This window comes from Alligator sinensis, unplaced genomic scaffold (assembly GCF_000455745.1).
Source record: "Alligator sinensis unplaced genomic scaffold, ASM45574v1 scaffold886_1, whole genome shotgun sequence".
Taxonomy (NCBI): domain Eukaryota; kingdom Metazoa; phylum Chordata; order Crocodylia; family Alligatoridae; genus Alligator; species Alligator sinensis.
In genome coordinates, this window is record NW_005842040.1 from 1120099 (window position 1) to 1132593 (window position 12495).

General features: G+C 58.3%; 1 protein-coding gene across 3 annotated transcripts in view; it reads right to left on the bottom strand.

Annotated features, from left to right (window-relative positions):
* Positions 1-12495, bottom strand: part of THRA (thyroid hormone receptor alpha) — a 60067-nt gene that overhangs the window by 32472 nt on the left and 15100 nt on the right. For 2 of the 3 annotated variants that reach the window (XM_006022539.3, XM_025202911.1), the window contains exon 3: positions 7583-7650. The gene's annotated coding sequence lies outside the window, so the exon portion shown is untranslated. Of the gene's footprint in view, positions 1-4459; positions 4607-7582; positions 7651-12495 lie in introns of all 3 variants that reach the window. The other variant, XM_025202909.1, reaches the window with a different exon arrangement.

Consider the following 12495-nt stretch of genomic DNA (forward strand, 5'->3'; position numbering starts at 1 on the left):
TCAGAAGCTCCGGACCGCTTCAGAAAGGCTAACGAAGCCAGTGCTTCGATCCGGACATGCTGCTTCAGACGCCGAAGTGTCCAAAGCCTCTCTGGATCTGAAGACGGTCCGAAGCCTTGCACAGCCCTACTGTGCAGGGCTTGGAAGTTTGGCAATGGGGGAGAGATGGTAGTGTTAATTGCCACCAAATTTCCTGACTTGTGGGGAGATCCATGGGCTGGGGGTTGAGCACCCTTGACATAGAGAAAGCATGCATGGGTGTGCATCTGTGCCACTCCAGCAGGCAAGTGTATTTGTACGCACACAAGCAGGTTAGCAGGTGTGGACACATGTCTGTTTGCCAAACACAAATGCCAGCCCACCCCCTCTCTTCCTTCCTGCCAATCCCAGCAGGTGCTGAGGGGGTCAGTGTATTCAGACAGCCTTGCTCTGCCCACCCTGGGGCACCTTGCAGCCCAGGCTGAGTGTGCACCTAGGGCATCCCCACACCCATGTTCGGATGCAGCTGAGGTGAACACTGAGGCCAGGAGAGCAGCAATGGTCTGGGCTTAACTCTGTTCAATCCATTGGCTCAGGAGGCTTCTCCACAGCAAGGACCAAGCTCGCTCCCATGGAAGGTAGAGCCTGGCTGGTCCCAGACACTGGAGTCAATTCCCTTGGGTCCTCCAGAGACCTCCCTAACCCTGAACATGAGGTGCACTCCTGAGACTGGCCTGCTGTGCTGGAGACACGTAACAGCATGGCCATCTACACAACAACCCTTGCACATGCTCCAGACTGAGCAGAGGGGGTGAGAGATCAAATAGGTGTGGACATGACACATGATGCAGGAATGGCAGGCATCAGCTACCCATGGGGGCAAATGCAGCATGGGGACCTGAATCCCCCTTGAAGAGACTCCTCTAACGCTTTTCAGGGAAACCCACAAATTCCTACATTTAAACCCATATGCCCACAGAGCAGCAGCTAAGCCAGGGAGCAGCCTGGGCACCACAGTTAACTGCAGGGAGCAGACTGGGGCACCACAGCTGGAGCTGGCAGTGTTAGGAACTAGGCTACAGAGGCAGTGTCACTGAGGGGACGTGGCATAGGAGTAGCCAGTGGCTGGACGGGGCCTGTGGAAGCTGACAGGTCCAGGCAGAGGGTAGGCAGGAATCTGTGAAGTGGCCCAAGGATCTTAAAGCAGCTGGCTCGAAAGAGTTCACTGGACCTCACAAGCCATCATTCAGATGGGGAACCAGAGGCGTAGGGTGGTGGTGACTGGCTTGTGGTCACATGGTGTCAGAGATGGGAAAAGAACCCAGGAGTTCTGACTCTCAGCCCCTCTCCCTGAAACATGTTGGACCAAGAGCTGCCCAAAGCCCTGGGATCAGCTGGGCATCTGCTCTGGTCTCCCCCGAACCAGTACTGCCACAGCCTCCTGCAGCCCCTGCAAATTTCACCCCTGCAATGGGCGCACCTTTGTCCCGGGGGTCCTTAGGGAAATCCAGAGCAATACTGGCAGCTTGGCTGAACTCAGTGGTGTTCCTTGCTTGTCATAAGAGCCCAGCAAGAGGGTGGGGGCTGGCACCCCTGCCAGGGACTGCAGCATAGGATGACTCTGCTTTTCCTAATGGACTTCAGGTGAGACTTACAGCCCCTGCACTTTCCCCAACCCCAGGGCTGGAAATCATGCAAGGGGATGGGAAATGCAGCCTGTCTCTTCCTTTTTCCCCATTCCTTGTTCCCCTTGGAGGAGGGGCAGGTATTGAGAAGCTCCAGGAACTCCAAATGAACCCGGCAGACATCGCTGCCCTGGTGAGTAATAGGCCTTCTGAGACAGGCCCTGCAAACTCTGCAGGGTGAGGGTGCTCTGCAAACTCACTCTCACTGGGATGCTGACGTGTCTTGCTACTGGTCTCCCCGGTTTTGGAGCAGTGACTTTGCACAAGCCAGACCCCTGCCTGATCACCATCACCCTGTGGCGGGTGGGTGGGCTGCAGGGCACAGCCCCTCCCCTCTCCCCCAGAACCCACGTGGGGAAGATCCCTCCATGTCATGCCAGTGCGACCTCACCCTGAAGGATTGTTCCTGAGCATAGGGATTGCTTCACTCCCTGAACTGCTGCAGCCACCTGAGGTGGAGTGTGGCGTGGCTAGGTAGCAGCCATGCAGCATTGCTATGGGGCAGGGGGGAGCACAGCAGCTGGGCAGGAGTCACACAGCAACAGCATAGGGCAGGCAGTGAGGAGAAAAACTTCAAAGGTCCCTCTGCTTGTGGAGGGGTGGGGGGGACGGGAAGGTGAGGAGCCAGACTCCACAGCCAGCAAGGATACTTTGGTGGTGCTCAAACTTTTGGCCACATGGGCAAAATGAGTGGTGAGGGGCCAGTCTGCAGGCTGGATTGGACCTTGGGTGTCAGGATAGGGGCCCTACGCAGCCTCTGTCTGGCCCCGTGTGCCAGGATCAGGGCCTTGGAGCCCCATGTACCCTCTGCTTGGCCCCATGTGCTATGATCGGGGCTGTGGGGCCCTGCACTACCTGTCCTGCCTCACAGGTGGGGATTGAGACCATAGGATGCTGCATTGCCTCTGCCCAGCCCTGCGTGCTGGGATTGAGCTCTGCACTCAGTAGCATGCAGAGCCACAGCCTCGGGCTGGATGACACGGTGCTGGGGGCTAGATCTGGTCTGCAGGCCAGGACTTGAGCATCCCCTGGCTAGTTAATGACAGCCAGTTGTTGGGGGCCACTCATAATGCACTGGCAACCCCCTCCCTATCATGTTGGCACAGCCACAGGCCAGGGAGCATGTAAGTCTGCAGGTCCTGTCTGGATCCCTCTGCCTGTCCTTAGTGCCCTCCACTGAGCACAGTGCAGCACAATTATTCCCTGATTGAGATGGGGAGGCCCAGTCTGGTCATGCAGGCCAGGAAACCAAGAGAGACTACGGCCTATCCAGCACTGAACATGGAGAGTGGAGGACAGAACCCAGAAGTCTGACGACCCACGTGTAATTCTAAGCTCACAGGGGCTTGGATGGTCCATGGCTCTGGATACACACACACGTGTGTGTGTGCTGTGTACAACACCCAGGAGGCTGTGGACCTTGCTAGGTGCTACCATCACCTTGGGCACCACCACCTCTCTGAACTCTGCCCCCTTCCAGCAATGGGTCTCCCTGCTGGCAGCTCTGCTCCCTCTGCCTAACACAGCAATCTCTGACTGAGGCAGCTATAACCCAGTCCAATCTGTCCAGCCACCCGCTGCCAGGGCCTAGGCCTTGAGCAGGGCCAGGCAGGGTTTAAGCAGATAGGGCCTGCCGCCTTGGATGCTGGCTGCAAAGGCACAGATCCGCCTGGCAGCAGGGGCAGCCGGCCCACCGACGAGTGGGACTGGGCGGCCCTGGTTGCTTTGTATTGAGTTACTGTGTGGGAGCCAGGTGGAGGAGCTGGCAGGGCCCCCTGGCACCAAGCACCTGGGTAGAGCCAGGCCCCACAGTGACCAATGAGGGTTTAATTTTAGAAGCTGCGGGACTGGGCAAAGAGGAGAACAACCTCCCCTGGACAAGGAATGCTTTCTTTGATGGAGCCCGATGTGCCGTGTAACCCTTTGTGCCCCAGAGCAGGCAGTGGGCAAGTGGGTGGGAATGCCTGGCTGCATCCCTTTGGGCCTACAAAGCTTGGATTGCTACTAGGTGTATTACAGTAGCGGTGTTGGCTGGGAACCCATAGCACCAGACACTGCACAGACACTGAGGAAGAGGCAGCCCTGGTCTCCCAAGACTAAAGACAGGGATGGAAAAGCGAGGCAGAGACAGACAGGGCTTACCAAGGTCGTGTACAGGTCGGCAGCATTGCTGGGAACAAAACCCCGGAGAGACCTGACTCCCTGTCCCTCCCTCCCGCCTCCTCCAATCCCACTCTAACTGTTAGGCTCCACAGCCCTCCCATAAATAGAAATCTCCCACTGCAGCCTGGGACCTGGGCTGGGCACTGGGCACATGGGCCCCTGGAGAAAAGCTATTTGATCAGCGCTATCCAGTGTCGATGGGGAAAGCCGACTCACTCCCTGAGCCAGCATGGATCCCAGAGGCATCCCTGGAGGCTGGCTGGGTGCCAGGCTGAAACAGAAGTTGCCCCCACCCCCCACCATTCCTTGCGAGAGGGAGAGAGAGACAGAGAGAGAGCAAGGGGGCTGGGGGGGACTGTCAGAGGAGGGGAAGCACTAGTGAACTCAAAAGGCAAGGGGGCAACGCTGGTGACAGAGTAGGGGAACTGAGGAAACCAGGGCTGGCTCTGTAAATATACCATGATGAACTCACCCCAGCATTGACATACAGCCACCTCTGGTGTGGAACATGGCAGCTGGACAACAGCCACACAGCCACGATGGGCAGAGTTTGCTCATCCAGTACCCAAATGTGACCAGCTCTGGGGTGGGGCATGGTAGCCACACAGTAACGCTGCAGAGGGTTCGCTCACCTGGGACCCAAATGCAACCACTTCTGGGGTGGGGCACGGCATCCGTCTCCCAAGCCCACAGCAACACAGAAGGGTGACTGCCTGGGGCAGGGCATGAGGAATGCAGGCCCCGGCCTGGAGACGCAGCATGATTTACTGCGCTAGGAGCTGCATGGTAGGGAGAGAGAGGATGGAACCCCACACTAGTCTTGCAAAACCAGCTCCCGCCAGCTCTGCAGGGAGGGAGTGGTGGCTGCAAACACCGCCCCCCACCCCAAACACCTGGCAGGAGAAGCCCTAACTCAATTGAGGGGCTCTGCACAGGATTAGCCTGGTCTGCTCCAGTAGGGTGGGGTGGGGTGGGGTGGGGCGCACAGCCCTACACTGCCCATGTCCCTCCTGAAAGCCAGAGCTCGGGGCAGGAAACCCCGAATGGTGTAGGAGAGGACATGGGGGCTAGACCCTAGACCAATGCTAGGGTCACAAGAGGGTCTGGGGGACAGAAGGTCCTATCTGCTCCCTCCTCCCCTTCCAGGCGTGGCTGGTGGAGCAGCTGAAATAGCAGGGCTCTGCTTTGTTGATGCATCTCCCAGGACAATTAATCCCCGCACCTGTGGCCAGGCCTGAGGGGCATCCTGGCCTCTGGTGATGGGCCATGGGGTGGCTTTCCAGCCCCACGTCCTGCCCCACGAGGCCAGGGGGCAGAGCTGGCTCTAGGGACACTAGTGGCCCCAAGGCTGGAGAGAAAGGGGACAGGGGGAGGCTGGGACATTATGCAGGGCAGGCCTTGTGCCACACTGAGTCCGATGGAAATGTATACTGGGAAGGGCAGAATTTGTCTATTGAAGCTAAAAGGGAGAGAAACCTTCTGAGGAGCTGGGAAGAGAGAAGCGGGCAGGAGAGTATGGAAAGAGAGAGACATTGGGATGCTTCCCCATCACACCTATCAGCCAGGCCTGTCCCCACATCAGGACCAATGGGTCCAGCCAACTTGGAGAACCCTTCATCCCCACAGCCCTCCACAGGTCCCTGCTGTCCCAGAGCTGACCCTTCTTACCCTCTTTGTGCCCAGTCTCCTGCCTCTTCTGGAAGCCCAGCTACAGCCCCTATGGGGAAAATGGCCCTAATCCCACCCCTGGCTAACAGTGGGGGAGAGTCCTTGTTGCCCCCCTCCTCTCACAGGCACATGCACCTGAGTCACTCCATGCAGCATGGGAGAAACACAGCTAGGGAAGGCTGGTGACCTCATGCTCAAAGCATCGCCCCACCCTCCACTCTCAGGGGCACAGGTTCAAGGCCAGCCTGGGGGCTCTGGTCGAGACAAGTTTGGTGTTTGGTGCAGGTTCTCAGCTCAGATGCTCTTGGGGCATCCCTGCTGCAGGGCAAGAGGCAGGTGGGGACAGATATCTGGCATATAAGCAGAGAAGGACCCCTGCCGCAGCTATGTGCTTAAGGCTTTGCTCCATGCACAGGGGCCAGTGGCGTTGCCATTGGCCTGCCCAGGCCTGCATCACCCCATGCTGGCAAGGGAACATGCCAGTGCAAGGCCAGCCTGGTGCAGTGCCCTCTGTGACAGGCTTCACAAGTGCCTGAGGAGCTGGTTGTGAAGAGACTTGGGTCCCCAAGGGAACAAGAGGGCCCTAGCTGTGGTGTGAAGGGAGCTGGGAGGCCGAAGCAGTTGCCATGAGGAGATTACGCAAGCCAGCACTGAAGGTTGTGAAAGCCCCTCCATTAGTGTGACTGCTGTGTTAACTCCTGGACAGCAGGGGCCTCTGTGTGATGGGTGGCAGGGGGAAGAGGTGCCACAGCCAGGTGCACTATGTCCAGGCTGGCCCTGACCTATGGGGTGATCCCTGGGCAGGCTGAGGCAGAGGGTGCCCCACAGCTGGAGATCCTCCATGGGTCAAACTGTGAGGTGGGCAGGGGGTCACAGGTCCAGGGGTGCATGCTGCAGCCAGCCCACTCTGGGCACAGGCAGTCTGATCCAGCACCCCACACTAACCTCCGCCAAGCCCCCCCCAGTCTGTCCTGCCATGCACCATGGGCTCAGCCACATCCTATAGGCTTCTGAGGGTGGGGAGCAAGGGGGCAGGGGAGCTGAAGGAGCCAGGCACCCCATGCCTGGCTAGAGCTCTTTACCAGGATCCCAGGGCCACACACTAGAGAGGAACCCCTCACACTGTTGTCTACACCCCTTGCTGGACCTGATCCCAGATGGCTTGAAAAAAGCACACTTGGAGAGTGCCCCTGCTCTGAGGGCCAAGGGTTCATTTCTGCTCCATGCTTCACTCCTGCCAGCATGGGCCTCAGTGCCCCTTTCTCTCATGGGAGGGATTGGGAGTCAGTCCTAAGCAGTGAGACCCTTCCCACTGGCACATCCCCCACAACAGCTGTTGCCCTGATCTTTCATGGGCTCAGATGGTTCCAGTCAGAACAACACTGCCCACACCTGGGGGCATCATCCCCTTGCCCCTCACCTGCTGCCATCATGGAGTCTCTGCCCCCTCCTCCACCAGGTCTCTAGCTGCCTGGCTCCTGGAAGTGGGGGATGGTCTTGGCACTGGATTGACTGCCTCAGTGAAGGAGGGGGTCCGTGTCCTCCTAGCAGGACCGGGCAAGCTCCCTTGCTGACATGGCCACCCTGGCTGGCTGCAGGGATGGTGCAGGGCATTCACCAGCCAGGTGCTAAGCTTGGAGGTTAGCACAGAGGCAGGCTTTACAACAGGAACTGAGTGGAGACCAAGCCCAAACTCACCTTGCATGCAAGGACTGGAAATAAACTACTCATCCATTGACCAGGGAATAAAAGGCCCCAAGGCCTATTCCCATGAGCTACCCAACAACTGGACAGCCTGTGCCATGGCAGTTGCTAGCAGTGCTGGCACCTGTGTAAAGAGCTCAAGGACACATTGGCTGCCAGCAAGGATGGGATCCCAGCCCCTCTCACTCCTGAAACAGGCCTCTCTGGCACTGGGGCTGAAGGAGCAGCTGAATGGGCTGGTGACAACAGGAGGCTTTTAACCCTGGTTGTGAATCAACCACTAGAGGGAGACATTGAGCCACCCTGATGCCCCCTAGTGCTGCCCTGTGGGGACACCCTAGCAGCACACAGGCTTTTTGGAAAGTCTAGAGAGAGTAACTCACGGTGGCAGAAGATGCTGAGGCTGGGTTGGAAACAGCTGTGTCTCACTCTTCCACCCTGAAGATCCTGCCTGTAAAATAGATCAACAGCAAAATCAGTCAATAATGCCCAGCGGGGGAGGCACTTCATAGATAAGAGGTGTGAGTGAGGTCCAGATAGCTAACCAGGCTGCTCAGTACCACCTATAGGCCCAACTCACATCATTGCCTGCCAGGGCAAAAATCCAGATGCTGTCTATCTCCTGACCTCCTCCAGCCTTGTAATGCCCAGATGTGCTAAGCAAACAGGAGGAAACTGAGGCACAGAGATGTGGAAGTAAAGCTGCGCCTAGAACCCAGGTGTCTGGTGTGCAGGGTGAGGAGAGGTCAGGAGGTCAGGGCCCCATGCCCAGGCCGTGCCAGGGTAGTTGGTTGTCTGGTGCCCCCTCCTGGCTGAGCCGCGCTGGGTACTGGGCAGCATGGGATGTGCTGTGAATGAAGAAGTCCATAGGAAAGCGATTTGTGCAGCACAAAGATTTGTTTGCTCGTTAATGAATGAGCTCTTGGCAGCAGGAGTGGTGCTGAGCAAACAGCTCCGGGCGCCGGTGCCAGGGCACTAATCCCTGCTTCAATCGTTCCACAGTCAGGCCAAGGTGGGGGGAGGCTGAGGTGGGGAGGCAGGGTGCTGGACAGGCATTTTATTAGCGGAGGAGGTGGTGGCCTGCGCCAAACCAGCCCGAGGACGCTGGGAGCATTCAGACACTAACAGGACAGCTTGCCCCTCCTCCCGTCGGCTGTGGCCTGGGCTCATCTCCGCAGGGCTGGATGCCACTAGCTGGAGCCTCTGAGCCTCCCAGGAGCAGCAGCTCAGCTGCCCAGGCCTTCCTGCTGCCCACCACAAGCTCACAAGGCTGGCCTGGGTATGAATGCTGGATTCTCCTGCCCAGGAGCTCCCCCCACAAAAGAGGCACCCCTAGGATCCCTACCCACCACTGCTCCCACCTAATGGGCTATCTGAGAGACTTCTGAGTGCAACAGGGACACCAGCCCAGGGTAGGGTGCAGGTGGGTGGTCTGGGAAGTGGCCTCCACCCACTGGGGATGACCTGAGATCCCTGTGGAGGATCCTCAGCAGGAGTGTGGCTAAGCTCCAGACAGAGGGGGCTGGAGCTGTGCCTGGATGGCACACAGGCCCTTCCGTGAGTGCCCTGCTTTGGCATGGTGGCCACAGCTGTCCATGATAGCTGGCAAGGTCCTGGCCAGACATATCAGGAAGGCGGCTCCTCTCCCTGCTCTCCCCCCACAGGCCTGCCACTCTGGGATCAGGCCAAGAGGCTCTAGATCAATGTTTCCCAACCCATGGGTCGCAATCCAAAAGTGGGTCGCAAGAATATATAAAAGGGTTACAAACAAACTTTAAAAGTGGATTCTCCTTTAAAAGAGAAAATCTGGGAAATGGTGGATTTTCTTTTGCAGGCTATCAGAGTCCTAGACTGCAAGGGGCTGTTTGGGGCCCCTCTGCCCCACACACTGGGGGGCTGGGGGGCTCGGGGCAGGGGGCACCAGGTTTGGAGGGCAGGACATTGACAGGGCCAGGCAGTTGTTTCTACTTAAACTATTTACTGGGTCGGGACTGGCCATCAATGTTTACATGGTCCTGGTGCAAAAGAAGTTGAGGCCCACTGCTCCAGATGATGCTTCCAGGGTGCACTGTGTTCTGTTCCAGCCCCACAAAGCCCTCCTAAAGGATGGGGGGGGGATGTCAAAGGGTGTCCTGGTCCCAGGGCCCCAGGTTAGTCTGCCAGGAGAGGGACATGGCCAGGGCCAAAATGCCCGTGATATGCAGGTCCCAGCAGTGCACCCCAACGGTGCCAAGGGCTGCTGGAGGCTGAAACCCCTCCACACCCAACCCCTGCCCAGCTTCCAGGTGGGTCACTAGCTACTCACCCACAGAGCTGGGAGCTGGATCTGCCTCACAGTCCCCTGCCATCCTGCCCCAACCTGCCTGATGCACCCTGTGCTCATGCCATGGCAGAAGGGGCAGTGCTCTGTACCATGGACTGCATGTGCAGGGTCCTTTACAAGTGATTAGAGCAGCAGTGGACCAGCACAGAGCTTCCTCCCACGACCATCCTCTCCCACAGAGACCCTCACGCCAACCTGAGCAGGAAGGAACTCAGCAGGCCTTCCCTCCTCCAGGCCCCTGTCACACCTCCTCCACTCCATGCAAGACCCCTGCCCTCACCCATGTTCTTTGCAGGCTCTTTCCTGTCTCCTGCCTCACAACATGTGCCAGCATACCCAGATAATCCTACCCAGGAACAATGCTACAAATGAATGCCCTGCCCTACCACACAGGACACAGCTCCAGGCCTATTCTACTCCGTGCCAGGCCCCTGCTCAGGGCACCCAGACCCTGAGAGACCATGACATGGATGCTGGAGGTGACAGAGGCATCATCCAGAGCAGGTCAGCCCTGCCATGATCAGCTAGGCCACACAGTGGGCATAGGCAGGGGCATCCATGAAGGGTGTGCTGGGCTGTCCACCTTGCCGCACCCCAGGACACTGCATGCATACACACCGCACGGCTGCCCAGGCAGTGGCTGGCATCACTGGGTTCATCCTGTAGGTCACCAGGTTGTGGGAAGAATTGTGCTTCCCTTGCTGGTGTCTGGCTGGGGCAGAGCTAAACGGCCCATCAGCCTAGAGGGACCAGGCACTGTTCCCTGCCAGGCAGGGCCTGTGGTCCCAGGAGCAGTCATGCAGCTATCTCCCACCCTAGACGCACAGCGGGGCTCTGGGCACCGGGCTGGGTCGGCTCGCCAGCGGCCTCTGCCGAAAGCTGCCATCTAAGTGCAGGGACAAATGGAAAAGTAGGTCAAGTTTGTCTTGGCCGAGGGAGAGATTCCTTGTACAGATTTATAGCACGGCAACAACCACGCAGTGAAGCACAGAGGGGAGGCAGCAGGGAAGCGGGGCGAGGGGGTCCCCACTTCCCAACTCCAGCATCCCAGTGGGGCCCCTGTTCTCAAAGGAGCCAGCGACGGTGGGGATGCCTGGGGGTGACAGAACTGAAGGAGGAAGCTGCTGGGGTGCCCCAAGTGCTGCTGGGAGTGTCAGTGTCTCGCTGCTGGGGGCAAGGGCTGGCCCCTAGGATCTCAGCACGCTCATGTGCTCTCTGCTTATGGTGGGGTCCCTAGCACTGCGCTAGGGGGCGCTGTGCTGCACGGGGCAAGATGGGGTGCTTAGCCCTCTGGTCAGGGCTGAAAAGGCCAAATCTCTAACACAGAGGTGCCCCCGCAGCCCATGCTGAAAGCTTCCATGATCTCTTCCCTGGGAACCAGGGCACAAACCCTGGCATCCTGAACAAGCTCCAGCCAAGGGGATTCCCATTATCCTGTCCCATGCCCCCACTCTGGTGCTAGTCCACTGGTGTGATCCTGTGGGCCCTGCCCCAGAGCAGGCCACAGCCAGGGAGGCTGCACCCTGAGCGCTCTGAGGTGCCCACGGCTTGCTGGTACAGAGCCATGGGAGTGAAGGACATGATGCAGGGAGATAGGCTTGTTACTGCAAGCTCCGCAAGGCCCTGCCATGGCACATGGGCTACTGGTGGGGGTGAGAGGGAAGGCTCCTCCCATACCACCCCCTGCCCAACCCACAGCAATGCCCTCCCCCCCACCTGCTCAGGGGTCAGGGACTTCTTTACCCCCTGCCTCTCTAGTGGGCAGGGCCATGAGTTAATGGGTGGGTGGTGAGAGACAGTATAATCCTCAAGGAGAACTTATAAGGCATAAGGGAGTGAAACCAAGAAGTCCCTACAGAAAGCAGAGAGTCCCTAGAAAAGTCAAGAGAGGGTGACTGAGGCTAAACCCACAGAAGAGGGCTCAGTCCCCATTGTGCTCTCAAGGGCACCTGCAGTCCAAAACACACATGCTTTGCCCTTCAACAAAGTGGGTCTCAGGGCATCCAGCAAATTTGGCCCCAGCCCCTCCTAGCACAAAGCAGAGTCCAGGTCACCAAACTTGTGGGAAACTACGAGGGAACCCAAGTGTCCTGATGCCAGGGCCCATGCCTGTTCCCCAGTGGGCTCCAGGACAGCACCCTGAAGTTATGCCCTCCCCATGCCCCTCCATTGCAGGTGGCGGGGGTGGCTTTTAACCCTTTCTTCCTCAGGCAGCAGCAGGTAGAAATGGGTTTCATGCCAACCCAGCTGCTTCCCTCACTTCCTCAGCACAGCGGGGAACCAGAACAACAGGGTCAAGGGGAGCCCACCCCAGGTGCCAGGGACTTGGGCAGAGGCTACAGCTCATGGAAGGGGTGGGCAGTTTGTAGCATCTACTCCATTTTGAGTGCTTCTGGCCCAGACAACAGGCTCTAGGCCAGGGGTAGGCAACCCTGACATAGGTACCAGTGTGGCACTCAAAGGCATTTTGCTTGGCATATGTGACTCTGGGTGGATGGCAGGGAAGGGGCCGGGCCTACACGGCAACAACAAGAACTTGGCCCCTTGTGGTTCCCCTGCCATCCGCCCTGGCATGCCAACATCTTACAAGTTGAAGGTGCAGGTGTTTTTGGCACTCTGCCTAAAAATGTTTCTGACCCCTGTTCTAGGCCCAACTGTATGAGCTCCCATCACACACAGCCCACCGGATGCAACAACTCCACCTTTCCATGGGGCAAGTGCTAAACTGATGCCAACTGGAGCCCCCAGCCCCCACTCAATCTCCTTCCCATGTGCCGGTGTCCAGTAGTGCCACCTACTAGCAGTATCCTGCACAGCCCCAGGCCTGGGCCCTGCTGCTCTTGAGCCAGCACCTGCTGCCCTCCCCACTCCGCTAAGGGCACAGAGGCTGCTCCTGTTATGTAGCCCAGAGGAAAGAGGTGGGGACTGCAAGTGACTTATGGAGAGGAGCTAATGAAAGAGCAGGGATGTGGG